Source organism: Neopsephotus bourkii, unplaced genomic scaffold, assembly GCF_033783945.1.
Source record: "Neopsephotus bourkii isolate Nb327-2 ecotype Australia unplaced genomic scaffold, CSIRO-AGI_Nbou_v1 NB_1350, whole genome shotgun sequence".
NCBI lineage: Eukaryota > Metazoa > Chordata > Aves > Psittaciformes > Psittacidae > Neopsephotus > Neopsephotus bourkii.
Genome location: NW_026901829.1, coordinates 4917157 through 4933599, shown reverse-complemented (window position 1 = coordinate 4933599; position 16443 = coordinate 4917157).

Here is a 16443-nt window from a genome sequence, read left to right as displayed (position 1 = left end):
TGAGCCTGTCTTTTGTCCCTGAAATAACACTGCTAAGACATATAAAAAATGTGTCTTAAACGCTCCTCCAGCATCAAGGCTAGCTGGTACTATGCCTCTCAGGCTTTATTTATTTATTTATTTATTTATTTGCTTATTTATTTATTTATTTGTTTGTTTATTTGTTTATTTATTTATTTATTTCAAATAGACCTCAAATTGTTTAGCATTTCCAGCTAACATAACAGTTGGTTTTGCAGCTGAACAGAAAGGTGTATTAGTCTAAACCACTGGGTGGCACAAAGAAGCCAATGTACATGTGAGTATGATTCTACCTCTGTTTCCTGTGATTTACACAAGATACACTCTTTGTTTAGAAAATTCGAGTGCCTTTTAAAGTACTAAGGAGTAAGTGAATCAGTGAAGTACAGCTCTTTGCTTTTATTTGTATAAGTAGGTTGTTGTCATGAGATACAGGGAGTCTGCTTCATGACTGGAAGTGTCAGTGTGTTTGTACTTTTGGACAATTTTGAGGGAGGGATAAGGAAGACATGGGTAGTAATTTTTAAAATATATCTCAAAATAAGCCCTGCTCACTTTGATTACTGATTTCTACTACTTTTTTATTATTATTTTTAATTAGCTGATTTGGTCACATTTTTCCCACAGCTGTTTGTCCCCATTTTTGTCTTCTTTATTCCCCTTTCACCTATACTCACAGTAAGTGATTGGTATTGCATTCTCATGGGCTACTTGCTAATAGCATGCTTAAAGACATCAATACTTTGTGTTACTTTGTAGCTTCCAAGCACTTTCACAGTATTAATTATATTATTCTAACATTTTTAATCCCTGAAATGGAAGCATTTATTTTCTTGTTTAAGGGGTGGAGAACTGAGGCATGACTTTTTTAAGCAACCTAGGGGTTTATAATGATATTGTCTTTCACCTCACTGATCCCATTGACTGGTCCACACTGTTTGCTGTCTTCCATGTTATCAGATTAATTTTCTTATCTTTCTCTTGCTCCTTTTTAATTTATTTCATCTGAGTTTCAGCATTTCTTTCAGCAGGTTGAAAGTGTTATTTGTAGAAGAGATTGAAGAGACCTTTTTAAATTTTAAATGTCTCGCAATACTCGCAATACAATTGGAGTGCTGGGCTTATAATTTTCATTTTGTGTTTTGTCTTTAAAAAGAATTGAGACCAAAAGTATCAGATAACCATATAGCTATGTTTGCTGTCTCTGGATTTGTTTTAGGGTCTTATGAAAAGTACCTAATCCAGGTAAATGGGTTTATATTTTGTATTGTTTTTTTCATATTTTATTCCCTTTAAGAAGACATTAATTCTCTTTTCTGAATGGAATGTATATTTGATGAAGTTCTGTCTCTTGGTGATCACTTCACTGTATTTCAGAAAAATCTGTCTCTATAGTAAATTCTTATGAGAAGCAATTTAGTGATGACATCCTTCTCCTAATCTTTTGCTTGTTTAAGATTGATTTTGTGAAAACATTTAAGCTATTCTAGTTTGTTCATTCATTTATACTTGGGTACAACAGAGGAATTATCATATGCAGTATGTTTAAGGTGGAATTCTTTTCATTCAATTCAAAGTCATGATGTGAATGAAGGGAATTAAATTATGGTTTGGTTGGTCTGTTCAGACTGCAGAAGAGAAGGCTCAGGGGGGACTTTATCACTTTCTACAACTACCTGAAAGGAAGATGGAGCGATGAGGTGGCATGTCTATTCTCCCAAGTAACAAGTCATAGGGCAAGAAGAAATGGCCTCAAGCTGCGCCTGGGGAGGTCTAGGTTGGATATTAGCAAAAATTTCTTTACCAAAAAAGGTGATCAGGCATTGGAACAGGCTGCCCAGAGCAAGTGGTGGAATCACTGTCCCTGAAAGTGTTCAAAACCTGTGTACACAAGGCCTTTAGTAACATATTTTAGTGGTGTACTTGGGAATCCTGGGGTAAAGGTTAGACTTGATGACCTTAAAGGTCTTTTCTAACTCAGCTGATTCTACGATTCTTTCCTTCAATCTTCATAAATCCTACAAGCTTCCCTAGGATCCTGTAGTTTTAGGTTCCTCCATTATTAACTTTGCCAGAAGAAAGCATTTTTTTTTTGTTGCTGTTCCTTAATTTAAGACTCTTGAAATTCCGGACTTTGAACTAGCCTGTGCATCTTCTGAGGAATAACGCTTTTTTGTCAACACAGAGGATTTCCAGGACAAGTGTTCTGGGGGAGTAGATTGTGAAAGACTTACCCAGAGTCCTGTTATGCGAACCTGATATATTGTATCCCTAGGTATTTCCACATCTTAAAATTATGAATGGATCATGTTTAAACCCTCTTTGTTTAAATCAAGTTGGCAAAGAAGTAGAAGGAAAACTTACTAAATTAATTTGCGTTAAAATTTAATAAGAAAACCAAATGTTTATTTTGGCCTGTGTGCTTTGTCAGAGATCAATTGCTTTCACTGGAGATCTTAATAATGAAATGCGACAGCACATTTCCTTGTTGGAATTTTTTATTCTCTAAGGTCTGAACTTCCTTAACTTACTCATGAGGTAGTTTGTACATTCCTACTAGTAACTCATGGACTTTCTCACCTCTTTAAGGATGCAAACATTGCTTCTGGAGTTCAGATGTTCTGTATGTCTTTGCAGTCCCAAACACACAGGTTATGAAATTAAAGGAGTGCAATGAAGAGTGTTGAACCCATGATCTTCATTATTGATATTGAAAAACCAAAGGGTGTTGCAGTCTGAGGAAACATGATACATTTATTTGCTCTGACTTTTAAATTGGTTTAGCTTACTTTTTAAAATAGCTTTTGTTACAGACTTTCTGAAGCAAAGGTCCTCTTTTTTATACATTTTGGTACAAAAACTGTATGCATTCCTTTTTATCTATGTAAACACTACATAATAATAACAGAGAAAATATGCACATCTAATTTTCATCTGAGCAATGCTCAGAAGATTACAATAGAGTAGAACTCACTAGCAAAATAGTGCAGCTATATGGTTTTTCAGCCCATACAGAAAATTATGAATAGTTAAAAAATACATATATTTATATTAAAATGTGTCTACAACCTATGAATTCTAGCAATTTACAAGGGACAGTTATTTTGGGGAAAAAATGGGGTAATGATACAGCAATATGTTTCACCTTTGATTTTCCTTGGATTGAGTTCAGCTCAGTACATGCAGTACACTCTTCTCCTGGGTATGATGGAGTAAGACTGTGGTTGAATCATCTGCAGGTCCAAACCTCTGTCATTGCTTTGTCACCCCTTGTTCTATGTAACCTTTGGTTCAGGAATCTAATTCCTTACAGTGCTATACAGTTTAAAGATCCTGATCTTAGGAACCATTATTTTTAAGGTTTATTGCCTTTTTTGGTTTTTTGGTTGGTTGGTTTGTGGTTCGTTTGTTTGTTTGTTTTGTTTCATTTTTGTTCTTGCTTTTTTGGGGTTCAATCATTGTCTAACTTGGGAGTAAGGCTGGCAGTTTCAAGATTAGGATCCGTACTTCTCCCTTATATGATGAAAAAAAAAGTGTTTTCTTTTTTTTCCTCAGTGTACACTAAATTTGTGATTTAGGTCACTGACTTCTACGATTCTGCAATTAGAACATTGAACTCCAGTGGCAGGCAGTGAAATGTCTCTAGTAAAAATGAGAATATCTATTTAGAGACCAATGATGAAGGTGCTCAAAATACTTAGTCTAGACTTTTTATTTCTGTTTGAATTCCCACATTATCATTCTTTAGGACTTCCTATGTTATTCACATGTATGTGAGCTTAAGATACTTTAACCCAACTATCACAGGGGAAAAGCTGCTCATTTTACATAATTAAAGCAAATCAGGATCCAAGTGGTTTTATTGATTTACTAATGATATGCAATTAGCTGGCAAAGAGTGAGTAGTCCTTCAGGATCAATATGAGTAACAGAATGAATAAACCATAGTCTTGGCTGCTTACAAAGTGTTGAAAAATCCCAAAGAGTTCTCTCTCTCTCTCACACACAGGCACTCACACTCATGTACACATAGAATTAGGGGCATCCCCACCCTCTAAGCCGTATGGATGACAAGCACACACTTCCTTTCTGGGACTGTAGTATGTGCGGGTGAGCTGCTGAAAAAGCACAAGAGTCTGCATATGTACACTTGAGCTCTAGGTACTCTCTGTGTCACAATGTCTGTGTCAGCAATGAATTTATAGACTTTTAGGGCTCCAATGGAAAGAAACAAAAATACAACAACCCAAACCAGCAAAAAACCCAAAGAGGTAAACAACCAAACAAAATACCCCCCACTTGAGCTACTGGCACAACTGGCACTTCGGCACCAAATCTGTTAATTTGGTGTCAAGAAGTGTAAATTTTGAGAATCTAGTATGGTTACTGTGTGATCCTTAGAGCTGCCAGAAACTGTAGGCTGTTTTCAAGAATCTGTTTTCGAGCTTTGATGGAAAGATCAAGGTAACAAAATTTAAAGCAGTTTGGAAGAAAAAACTAGTTTCCTCTGCAAATAACTCAGGTTTAGGACTGTAGAAGTGTCTGCTGTGGTTTTACACTTACTCTGAACACTATAGGAACATGGGTATTTGCTCAAAAAGGAGAAGGAACATGTTAGTTGTAAAATACAGTGTTTGGAGATTTTTTCCCAATTAGTTGCTTTGCCCTATGGAATATACATTTCTGATATTTACAGTCCTTCATGCCAGTTTAAGAAATGCTGTAACCTGGGATTTTGAGAAACACTAGCAATTAAGGGCTTGCTTGTGTTTCAAAGGGCTGTCAAAATTATTCTGTTGACTGCGATTTTGTAGAGATTGCATTTTTTAATTAATTACTATCACTGTCTGAAATAATTTAATACTAATCCTTCTTTTCTTTTGTTTTTCATCCTCAGTCCCTGATCTATGTCTATGTCAGATGTTGTGTGGGTCTGTTTATGTTTATCCAGTTCCTTATGGGCTTATTTTCTATTGTTTTGCTTTTTTGGAAGATGAGTAAAAAGACTCTGTAGTTTTTTAGGTGTTTTTTGGGTTTTTTTTTTTTTTAGGTTTTTTTTTAGTTTTTTTTTGTTTACAGCTGGGATTTTATGTGGCACAGAACTTTGTAATAGCATCTGTGCATATCAGCCCACCATATGGGTAGGAGGGAAATAGCTTAATTTAGCGCATATGCATGAAGTAAACTAGGACTTGACTATTGCTGGGCTACAAATCACTAAACACTACAGAGAATACTAGGTTGTGGAAGGATTGCAAGAAACCAAAGGGCAAATATGATCTTAGTAGTATTATAGTATTTCTGCTACACATTTCCTCAGTGTTTATCCAGAGCAGTGACTCAGCAAGCACATGTCTAGTCAGAAAATCATTAAAGGTTAAAGCTTGACCAATATAAATGAAATGACATGGACTTAAAGTACAGCTGAGGGCTCACAGTCTTACTTTTGTTCCAGAGAGACAGAAAATCAGCTTCACTGATTCAACTAAAGGCAGCAGTAGTCCCAAAGTAGTTTCACTGATAACATATAACCAGAGGTCTAAATCTTTTCTTTTTTAAAACTGCCTTTGGCCATTACTGCTATTTAAGTCCTTTTACCGGTTACCGCAATAGGTCAGCTTTATATCTGATATTTCTGACATAAGGGGCCTGTCGAACAACAATCTGTTTTGGAGATCCATATATGCATAGGGTTAGAAGAAATAACTCCAACCCTGATAATCACCTCTGAGTTTTGACTTGCTAAAATGCTAGAATCTTTTGCTTATGGCCATAACATAGTTAATGAAGGGACACTTCACTATCACCGAAGAAGATAATTGCTTCTCAAGCAGTTCAACCAACATAATTTGAGGTGAAATCTTTACAACACTGCTGGTTCTTTAGCATACCTTTCTGTTGTTTCTTTTGTTTCCAAAGGGACCTTTACCTGTATTATTAGCCTTACAGAAGGGACCTGAAAAACAAGCATGCTGACATTTTCATTGTGCGTTGGGTGAGTGAATAGTTAGTTTTTTAAGGTTTTTGTTTGAATCTACAGAAATAGACAGCCATACTTAACAAAGCTGAGATGAATTATAAATATGGGTTTTCAGATTGTGATTGTATGATATCTGCTACTAACCACTGGAGAAAATACATAAACGGTTCTTGGATGAGAGATGAAAGCCTTAAATGTTCTTCTTACAATTTGTCCTCATACAACTGGACCAGAGTCAGATAGATTCTTTCCTCTCATTTCTATTAAATTTTTAATTATTTTTTTACACAGTGGAAGAGGTATTTTAAATTGCATGAGCTACATAAAGAATTTAAAGTGAATGTCTGTCTTTCAGCAAAAACAAATAAAAGACTGTGCCTCTTTCTCTGGGTTGCATATAAAAAGGGCTAGGTTTCATCTCTAGGGAATGTCAACAGAACAACAACTGCAGAAAATGTCTTATTTTCTGACATATGTAGGATTTTTCTTAATACTCCTGGTTCTCAAGATATGATACCAAATGAAATGTTTTGTAGAAGGTGTGTAACACATGGCATCCAGTAGTACAATGTGTTAGTGTGATGGTCAAGAGACCCTTCTTTGTGTCTGTCTCAAAACAACTCAAAAGACTAAACGACATGACAGCTCATTACTGAACGATAAGTGGGGGATGCTTCCCTTTGTTGTGTGCCCTGAGTCTGTGAAGGTCAACTACCCCACAACGAACTGCCCACAGATAGCTTCACAGACACTGACGCCTGCCAGTGCACAAGGTGAGCTGGGTCTGGGGCTCACCAGATCCTGGTGAGTGAGTCTGACCTGTGGGAGGGTTCCAGGAGAGTCCGACCCTGTAAAAAGGCACCGTCCTGCAGCCACGTGGTTCCTTCCTCTATCCTGGACTACAGTGGGGTCAAGGACTGAAAGGACACAACTGAAAGTACTTCCACGTGCTGAATGAGAAGACACTGCTGGGTCCATTGGGTGGGTGGCGCTATTTATTTGTTTTCTTTCTTTCCTTTCTTTCTTTTGTTCTTTCCTCCTTCTACTTTGTGTCTTTTATAAGAGTAAGAACCAGCCCAAACTTTTGTTCTCCTGACACAGTTTTAGGGCAGTTTACAATAAAGTTAATTGTTGTTTGGCTTTCCAATCTCTGGAGGGCCTCTGGGTTTCTCTTGTGAACCGCGCAGAGTGTGTAAAAGATCTGCTCCCCCCAGGCTCGTCAGGCAGACTGTGACAGGAGGTCAGTTCCTAAGAAAACCTTATAAAACTGTAAATAAACTTATAATTTGAGATCTGTAATTATGTAGCTATACTGCTTGCCATTGTGCTGAATAGTGTTTATGGGAGCTTTTTCTTTTTTTATATGGGCGTACTTTTGTATTTCTGGGAGTACGCACCTGAATGAACAACTGCAGTGTTGGAAGGCTTTTGGTCTGCTAAACTGTAGATTTTTGAGTCTGCAGTGAGTTTTGTAAAGTTAGCCCTAGGTAGTGCTGAATGTTAGTCCTCTTGAGAAAATCTTTGGTGCACACACAAAAATTGAAACCTCAAAAACCCTTTGACTGAAAACCATTCAGGAGAAGGGTCTGGAGTACTTCAATCAAAAAAAGAAAAAGGAAAGGAAAATAAGACAATAAAGAGAAGGAAATCTCTTATAGTCAAAACAGCATTGCTATAAATAGAATTTTATTCTAACGAACTTTGGTATGATATTTTACTAGGTAATATGACAGGGTGGTCAACAATGAAAACATTAAATCTGCAGATATTTTGAGGTGCATATGCTAAAACTGATGGTGAGCTTTCCTTTAAATTGACTTTCATGTTTTTCTCTGGAATTGGCATGAAGTTTCTAAGTTTACTTTTACCTTGTGAATTATAGAAAGTTTGAAGAAATCTTTGTTTATCCTCTTATGATATACCTTGACACATAGTCTGAAATTTATTTAGAGCTTTAAAAAAAAAACAACAAAAGTGTCTTTGTGTTCCTTGATTCACAGAAATCTCCAGGAATTCGCCTACAAAGTTTAAATTGACAAGCAGGTATTCTTCACGGGAGACACAGGGGATAGCTCCTCCTAGCATGTCTCTTCCAAGCATCAACCAGGCTATGATTATATTGTCTTTAAACATACATATTCATTAGATTATATACATATTTATGGAGTTACTTATCCATTGCATCATACTTCTAGAGAATCCCCCCCACATGCGCATTAAGATATGGTAGTGGGCTTTGGGACCCCTGGTGGTTATTTCTTCATCATCTTCCTCTTCATCACTTTGTTTTAGGATTCTTGTCATGTCAGTAGCCACCAGGCCAGTTCTGGCCAGTTCTTGGGCAATGCTTATCTTAGCCATTTCCTTATCTCTATAGTTGCTAACAAAGCCTAAGGTAGTTATTTACACCCTCATTCTTCAATCAACCCTGTTCTTCATCCTAAAATAAGATTTTCATAGGAAAGGTGAACAAAAGTAAACTTAGTGGAAAATTCTCCTAGTGGCAGGATGAAGGAATGACATTCCTTGACTTCTGAAATGCTTCCCAACAGAATCTGAAATTAATAACCTGTAAGATTCGCTTCTTAGCATATAAAACACAAAAATATGAGGTGTGACTAACAGGAGAAAAAACAGACAACTAGTTTTCATTGAGGCAGAATCGAGTGGTCATACAAAGTAATAATCTAGTCTATTACTTCATAGGAGATGAACTTTCTTACCTTTCATTCAGTATTTTTGAAGTTATTTTAAAGCAGCACACTTCAAGGTCTTGTGTCACAAGTGGATTTACACAAACATCCCAGACAGAAGATTCAGTGTGTGTGTGTGGCGTTAAATATTCATACTGATTAATTATTTTAATCTGCTTTGCAACCCGGTGTTGGGGGGCTGGAGGAGGACATAGAATGCAGTGCTTAACTGAGTAGGGCTGGACAGTCTCACAGAGACTGAGGATCTAGCCTACTCTGTCTAGCCTAGAGCAGCTCTGAGAGTAAGTAGAAGCCTGCTTCAGGAGTTGCATTGGTCTCTTAGTTCTATAACTCCAGGCACTGTTGTCAGCAACAACCGGAGGTATTGACTGAACTTGTAGTTTCACTTCTGGTTCATTTCCCTCAACCATATTTTTCATGTCTTCCTATTTTCAGGCTGAATACTGTCTCATCCTGTGTTGTGTTTTGTTTTAAATGATAGCAGAACCCTCCTGTACACTTCTTTCACAGCCTTAGTGTGAGGAGGTGGAAAAAAGGGGGACTACCTAGATAATTTATAAGCCTTAACTTTACAGCAGAAAATAAGGTGGAATATAGATGCTGTAGTTTGGTTAACCCACTGGACATAACAATTTTAATAATTTTGCTTGTTGCAAAAAAAGAATTATTTTGAATTAAGCTGTAGTTGTGGTTAATACTGGCAGGCAGCTAAGCACCACATAGCTGCTCTCTCACTCCTCCCTCTGCTGAGTGGGATGAAGGAAGAGGAAAGGAAGAGTAAAAGCAAGAAAACTTGTGGGTCAAGATAAAATGGGTTAATAAGCAAAGGAAAAGTAGAAGAAGAAAGAAACAAAATGAAACAGAAGTGATGCAAAGGCAATTACTAACATGTCCCATGTGTAGACCAATGTCCAGCCAGCTCCTAAGTAAGATAGGTGACTTCTTTAAACGCACTTTTTCTCCCTTTCTATTGCTGATCATGACATTCTATCTCTTCAATTAATTCAGGTCATCTGTCTGGTTGTGTCCGCTTCCAACATTTTGTGCTCCCCCAATCTATTCACTGGAGATACAGAGTGAGGAACAGAGGACTTTGTGCTGTGCAAAGAGTGTTGAGCCAATAACTGCATTAGTGTGTTTTGGTTACAAATCTAAACCAGCACCATAAAAGCTGCCATGAAGAAAGTTAACTCCATCCCAGCCAGTTGAACCCCAGTGCAACTGTGATTCATAGTAAATGGTGGCTGTAATCTGCTTATTGTGGTGGTGTGACATTTGAATTATTTCAGATTGATCTTTTTTTCAGATACTTCACTAATGAGTCTTCACTTACGAGTCTTGAAAGTAGATAGAGTTAACAAAAGTAACTCTGTTGTGAATCTTATGTCTTTAAGATTTCTTATATATATATATACACACACATTTTATGTTTCTATGTAGACACATACATGCTATGTACAGTTCTTCATATGTATGGCAATGGAAGCATACTTTATGGTCTCCTTTTTTTTTCTTCTGGCCAATATTCTTTTGGGTTTCCCTACTTGAGGACAAGTCCTGTTCAACTCCAAGCAGTAGCAAAATAATTTTAAGACAGGGAATAGGCTAATTTTTCACCTGGAAAAGTAATTTCAGCCGATATGTGCCAAAATCTATCAGGAAGACACCAAGCAAAAGCTGTCACCACTACAGAAGAGTCAGTGATTTCCCCTACTTTTTACTAAGAATCCAAGGACAACTTCATTAAACTCAGCGTAATGGATATAAAACAAAATTCCTAAATATCATGTTCCATTATTGTAGGCATCCATTAACAGCTTGGTCAAACGTTACTGAGGATGTAAGTAGTACTGTGTAACATTTCTCTGTTATGGGTATTATCTCGTCTTGTTTTGTAGGACTCATCCAAGCACTGCCCTCTGAAACAAGAGCCATCATAGGGAAATTGTCAGTTCCATGATAGCTACCAGTTTTTCCAAACTGGGTCTGAGGACCCTGCTGTTCCCAGAGCATACTCCCTTACCAAATGCTGTCAAGATTTTGTCCTTGTCTAACTGTGCCTTAGGGGGAGTGTAGCGTATGTTGTTGATACTATTCCCGTTAGAGCATGACAGTTACTGTTGCTTGTTCTCTTGGCTTTGATTTCGGATTCCTTTGGTTCAGTGATTTCGGAATTAAATATGTCCAGATGCTGTGTTTCATTTATTGTGGTTGCATGTGTACACAGGCAAATAAGTGTTTGTGTTGGTAACCTTTATGCACTGTAAGGGTAATGAAAACATTTAAAGCTAGCACAGCCAAGGTAAAAACCTCTAAATGACCCAGTATGATTCTAAAAGTAGAAAGTGCAATAAAATATATTATCTTTTAGAATATATATATGTATCTTCTAAAATATGAATATAAATTCATACTTGAAGGGAACGTATACAGCATTTTTCTACACTCTATGTCACTGCAAGTATTACCATACATATCTGTTCATTTTTCTTTCTTTTTAATAATCTATTTCCACATTTCCAGTATCTTATGTAGCTTTCCTTAAAGCTGAATATGTTCTGAATCTATTTTTTACCCCCTTAAACCAGAAAAGAAAGATGGAAAGGATGTGTATTTGAATAGTTCAGCACTTTTTTTTTTTTTTAGTGATGTTTCAAGTCCTTAGACACTGTATTACTGTTAAATTTAGTCTCTTGGAAATGCTGCAGTCTGGTAAAATTGACACAAATATACTATTAACAAAGAATTTATTGATTCACTTACCAGAATATACATTAATAAAAATAAGTCCTCATTGCAGCTTGAGAACTGTTTTGTGAAAGAGGGGACACATTGTTAGAAGGACTTTAAAGCTAATTGGTATGATTGTAATGATTTCAAAAGGCTGTTTCACAAAATCATTAAGGCTAGAAATTAATCTTTGAGCTATATTAGCTCAGAGACTTGCACTTTCTTCACACTTCGCAAGCACAACCAAACTACCATTAAGTTCAAGGTGCCCTCCATGATGCTTCATCAGAAAAGTGAATTCATTTAAGAGTTTTGTTTCAGCAGCATGTCGCTATAGACAGGATAGTGCCCTATCATGAATGGCAGAGTAAGTGGCTTCATGATGGATGTACATCTGCAGGAGTCAGAATATTTGCAAGTCACAGCAGGGTTTAAGCTTCCACAGCTTTTTTATTATGGTGCTGTGCCTATCTCTGACTTAAAACATTTTTTCTTAGGCATGATTAAAATGCATATACTTGCCTTAGTTATGTATTTGGAGTTACTGAACTGTAGCTAGGACAAATACCAATCCTTTGAATTTCTCTTCCATGTTAACGCTTCTTTCTTACCTGCTTCCTCAGATACATTTTAAGACCTGGCTCCAGAACCACTGTTTTACCCGTCTCTAGCCAATGCTACTTTCTTCTTTTCTGTATACATTTCCTTAAAAAATACACAGGAGTTGATATAGCACCTCTTTCCTTGATAACTGCATAGGCAGCTGTAGGGACAGATTCTGTAGATAGTGGCTTTGTGCTATCTCAATTCTGGCAGCAAATTGTTTAAACTTCCTCTGTTGGCTTTTCTTCAACGGTAAGATAGAAATGTCTTTGAAATAAAGATAAGTAACTCTGCTAAATAAAATAAAGGCAGAATCAGAAGTAGAGAGAGGTGTTAACAGTCAGAATACAACAGCTGTAGAAGGGGAGGACAGTTGCTGTATAACCTTGTACTTTCCTCCCGTGTTGGAACTTTCTGTCCTCTGAAAGGAACTGTCTGATGGTCTGGGGGAGGCTTAGGGACTAAGGGAGTGCTTTGAGCCACTCTCTTTCTGTGTCGGTAGCTTACAGTATTGATGCAAAAATTTATTTTCGCTGTGCTTTCAGTTGTATAATATTTGATCAAAAGAATTTTCAAGGACTAAGGAGAAGTGTGTATTTTTCCATATGCAACACTGCAGAACTACTAGTTACTGCCAATCTGATGGTTTTGTTTTCCATAGAGTTTCTGCTAGCAGATATTGCCATTTTACTAATCCACCTTTTTTTTTGCCCCTGAATTCTTCCATGTAAAATTTCCTCCTGGATATCTGTCCAAAGTTCAACAGGTTTCATAGTAAGACCTGGCATATTGGGAATGTGCTTAACTAAGTTCTAAATAGCTGTAAGGATGACTTGATATTTTATTATCAGAGGATACATGACGAGAGAGCAGGACTGATCTAACATGTTCTGTTTGCTGTTCCTTAGAAGATAGTTTTACAAAATGATTGTTCCAGAGGCAGGTTGATAAATGGGAAGAATCAAGCCCAGATAGGCTGAATTAACCAAAATGTGCAACATAAATTTTCCACCCCACCAATTTTGCCCACAGTTTATCCTCATTAAATAACAGCAAATGTTCTGTGTGAATGATATGTGGACCTCAGTGCTTGTAATTTATCATATGCACTGAGCTGACAATACTGTTGAGATCTCACATAAGCATACAATTTTGCTTTCATATTTTTCTTGTGATATTCTTTTGAAATAGTATTTACAAAATACAGTTGAGCAATACTGACTGAATGTATTACAAACTACAGATGTAGTTCTACATATTCAGTGAACATGGTAATCATCAGGCTAGCTCAGGCATACACCAGTGTTGACTAGCTGTTTAACAGACGGTGATATGGAAAGGGCAGATTGATGGACAAGCTCGGAATAACCTTCTCACTGAGGAACTTTCTGTTTTACACAGTCGGTTATGGGAAGGTTTGTCCTTGAAGGTAAAAAAAGCCTGTGTTTTCTAAGACTTTACAGTTCAATTTAAAGCTTGGTGGATTGGCTCATTTGTTGTTTGGATATAGGTCACCCAGCCAGTGGGATTCTCTTTATAGGCCTATCATGGAATTGATTGCTGCAAGATGGGACTTACTCCATTCTGCAAGGTTCAAAAGTGGGCTACATGACCTCAATATCTGTCAGCAGGTTTGTGGGATCAGTAACCTAGAATTCAAATATATCCATGCATAATACCTTTAGACCCAGGATTTTTTTTTTTTTTTTTGGGGGTGGGGGGGAAGGGGGCTTTCTTCCATTCTTTAAAATACAACAGAGGAGAATTTCAGCAAGAACACCTCTTTTTCCTTTTTTTAAAACTGGCACAGGTATCTCAACTCATTCTTGGCCAATGTGCCTGCTGGCTGTTAAGTTTTTCATTAATATGAGTGGCAACAAACATTTTTTCTCCAGCTGCTTTTTAGATACCAGTCTTTACTGCAGAAACTCATGCATGCAAACTCTCTTGATAGGATAAAATAAAAATGTAGGACTGACATGCATATGTGATGACAAATTTGTCAAAGTCACAAAAAATGCATGCTGGCATTGAAACTACAGCACTTACTAAAAACATTAATAGTGTATAAACTAACTAACACCCCATAAATTCTGACATGCACTCTTTTAAGAAACTATGAGGTTCTATAACAATTTTAATATTTCTAAAAATAGTATACAATTATAAATAAAATTATAAAATTGTTATTATATTGTTCATTTCTCAGTAGAAATTATCTTTGTAGGGCAATGCCTGACACCTTAAAATCTCATCTATGGTTCTGACATGGACTTTTTGACAAAAAAAATAACTTTTTATCTTGCTTAATACTTTCCAAAGCACTACAATTGCAGTTCTGAAGTTCTATCTGGATAGCGTCCTTTTTTTTTTAATTTGTGCTGAATGCTGATTCAAAACATCAACCCCTCACGTCTAAAGAAACTAGCTTTTGTTTCAATTGCTGAGGTGAGTAGCTCGAGAGAGGACGCCTTCAACATCGGAGCGGGGGGAAGCTCAGCGTCCAAGAGCCTCAACTCAGAGCGGCAACAGCCACCGAGGGAGCCTCAAGTTCCCGAAAGGACCTACCCAGGAGCCGGCAGCTCAGCTGACGCGAGCAGCTGACCCACAGGGGGTGGAGCCAGGAGGAGGGGCACCAGCACTGACTGGGTGAAAACCTGCCCCAGGGAGCGCGAGTGACCAACTCTGGTTGAGGCATTTTGAAACGCGAGAGCTCTCGAGTCTGGGAGCTGTGCTGTGGCTGCCCCGGCGGTGGCCAGCTTAGGCACCCAGATGGAGCAGATGAGAGGGGAGGCTGCAGTGCAGAGCTTGGGGTGTAGAGACTGCCTGCACTGGTCCGGTGAGGGGACGGTGCACAATGGGCAGGGCTGCACCCGGTGCTCCCTGGTGGAGGTCCTCCTGCAGCAGGTGGCTGAGCTGCGGGACACTGTCAATATGCTGCAGGATGTCAGGGAAGCTGAGAGGAAGCAGCACTGCTTGCTCCAGGCCCAGACTGTGCAGGGGCCTCAAGGGTCCATCGTAGCTCATGGATGGAAGAAGGAAGCCATTAACCAAGGAAGCTGGGAAATAGAAAAAAAAAAAAAAAAAAAGAGGAAGAGGACAATTAAAAGCAAGGGGCTTCCTCCTAAATCTGACGTCTCCACCCAGAACCACTTTGCTGTCTTGCAGGGGACTGATAAGGAAACGCACTTGCACCACAACCAACTGGCTGATGCACTGCTAAAGATCTCTACTGGTGCTGCTAGGAAAAAGTGGCAGGTCACAGTGGCAGAGGACTCTACTTTGAAAGGAACAGAAACGCTCATCTGTCAGCCTGACCCAGTCTGAAGGGAGGTGTGTTGCCTATCAAGGACATGGATCAGGATTGTTGCAGAGAGGCTGCCTGCTCTAGTAAGTCCCACAGACTATTACCCACTTCTAGTGATCCATGTGGGTGCTAGCGATATAGATAGCAGTAGCCCAGAGAACATAAAGAAGGACTACAGAACCCTGGGAGAGTTGGTTAGGGGCTCTGGAGCTCAGGCTGTCTCTTCGTCAATTCTCTAGGATAAATGGGAGGACCTTAAAAAAGCTATGTGAATTTAACAGGTTAATAAGTGGCTAGAACAGTGGTGCCGTAAGCAGGGGTTTGGGTACATAGAACACGGGACTCAATTTAGTAGGCCAGGTCTACTGGGGGCTGGTGGAGTTCGATCTTGCAAAGAAGAGTGGTTTTGGCAGGAAGCTTGCCAGACTGGTCAAGGAAGCTTTAAACTAGATGTGTTGGGGGAGGGGCGCATCATTCCATCTCAACACTCCCAGTCAGTTGCCAGCACCTATAATAAATGCTCAGAGCAATGTAGAGATATTCCAGCCACTCCAGCCAATGAGCCAGCTTCATTTGGAGCTTGGCTCAGATGCCTCTATACAAATGCCCGTAGCATGGGGAATAAACAAGAGGAATTAGAGATGTGTGCACGTCTCTGGAGGTATGATATAATAGGTATCACAGAAACCTGGTGGGATGGCTTCATATGACTGGAGTATTGGAATGGAAGGTTACAGACTCTTTACAAAAGACAGGCCTGGCAGGCAGGGAGGGGAAATTGCTATTTATGTTAGGGATAGGCTGGAGAGTATGGAACTCTGGGGACAGGTGAGCAGTCAATAGAGAGTTTGTGGGTCAGGGTTAAAGGGAGAACAGAGATGGGAGACATTATTGTGGGGATCTGTTACAGACCGCCTGATCAAGAGGAATCTGTGGATGATGCACTCTGTAGACAGATAGGAAAAGCCTTGCACTCACAGGCCCTTGTTCTCATGGGGGACTTCAACCACCCTGATATCTCTTGGAGAGATGGTACAGCCCAGCACAAGCAATCCAGGAGGTTCCTTGACTGTGTGAAAGACAACTTC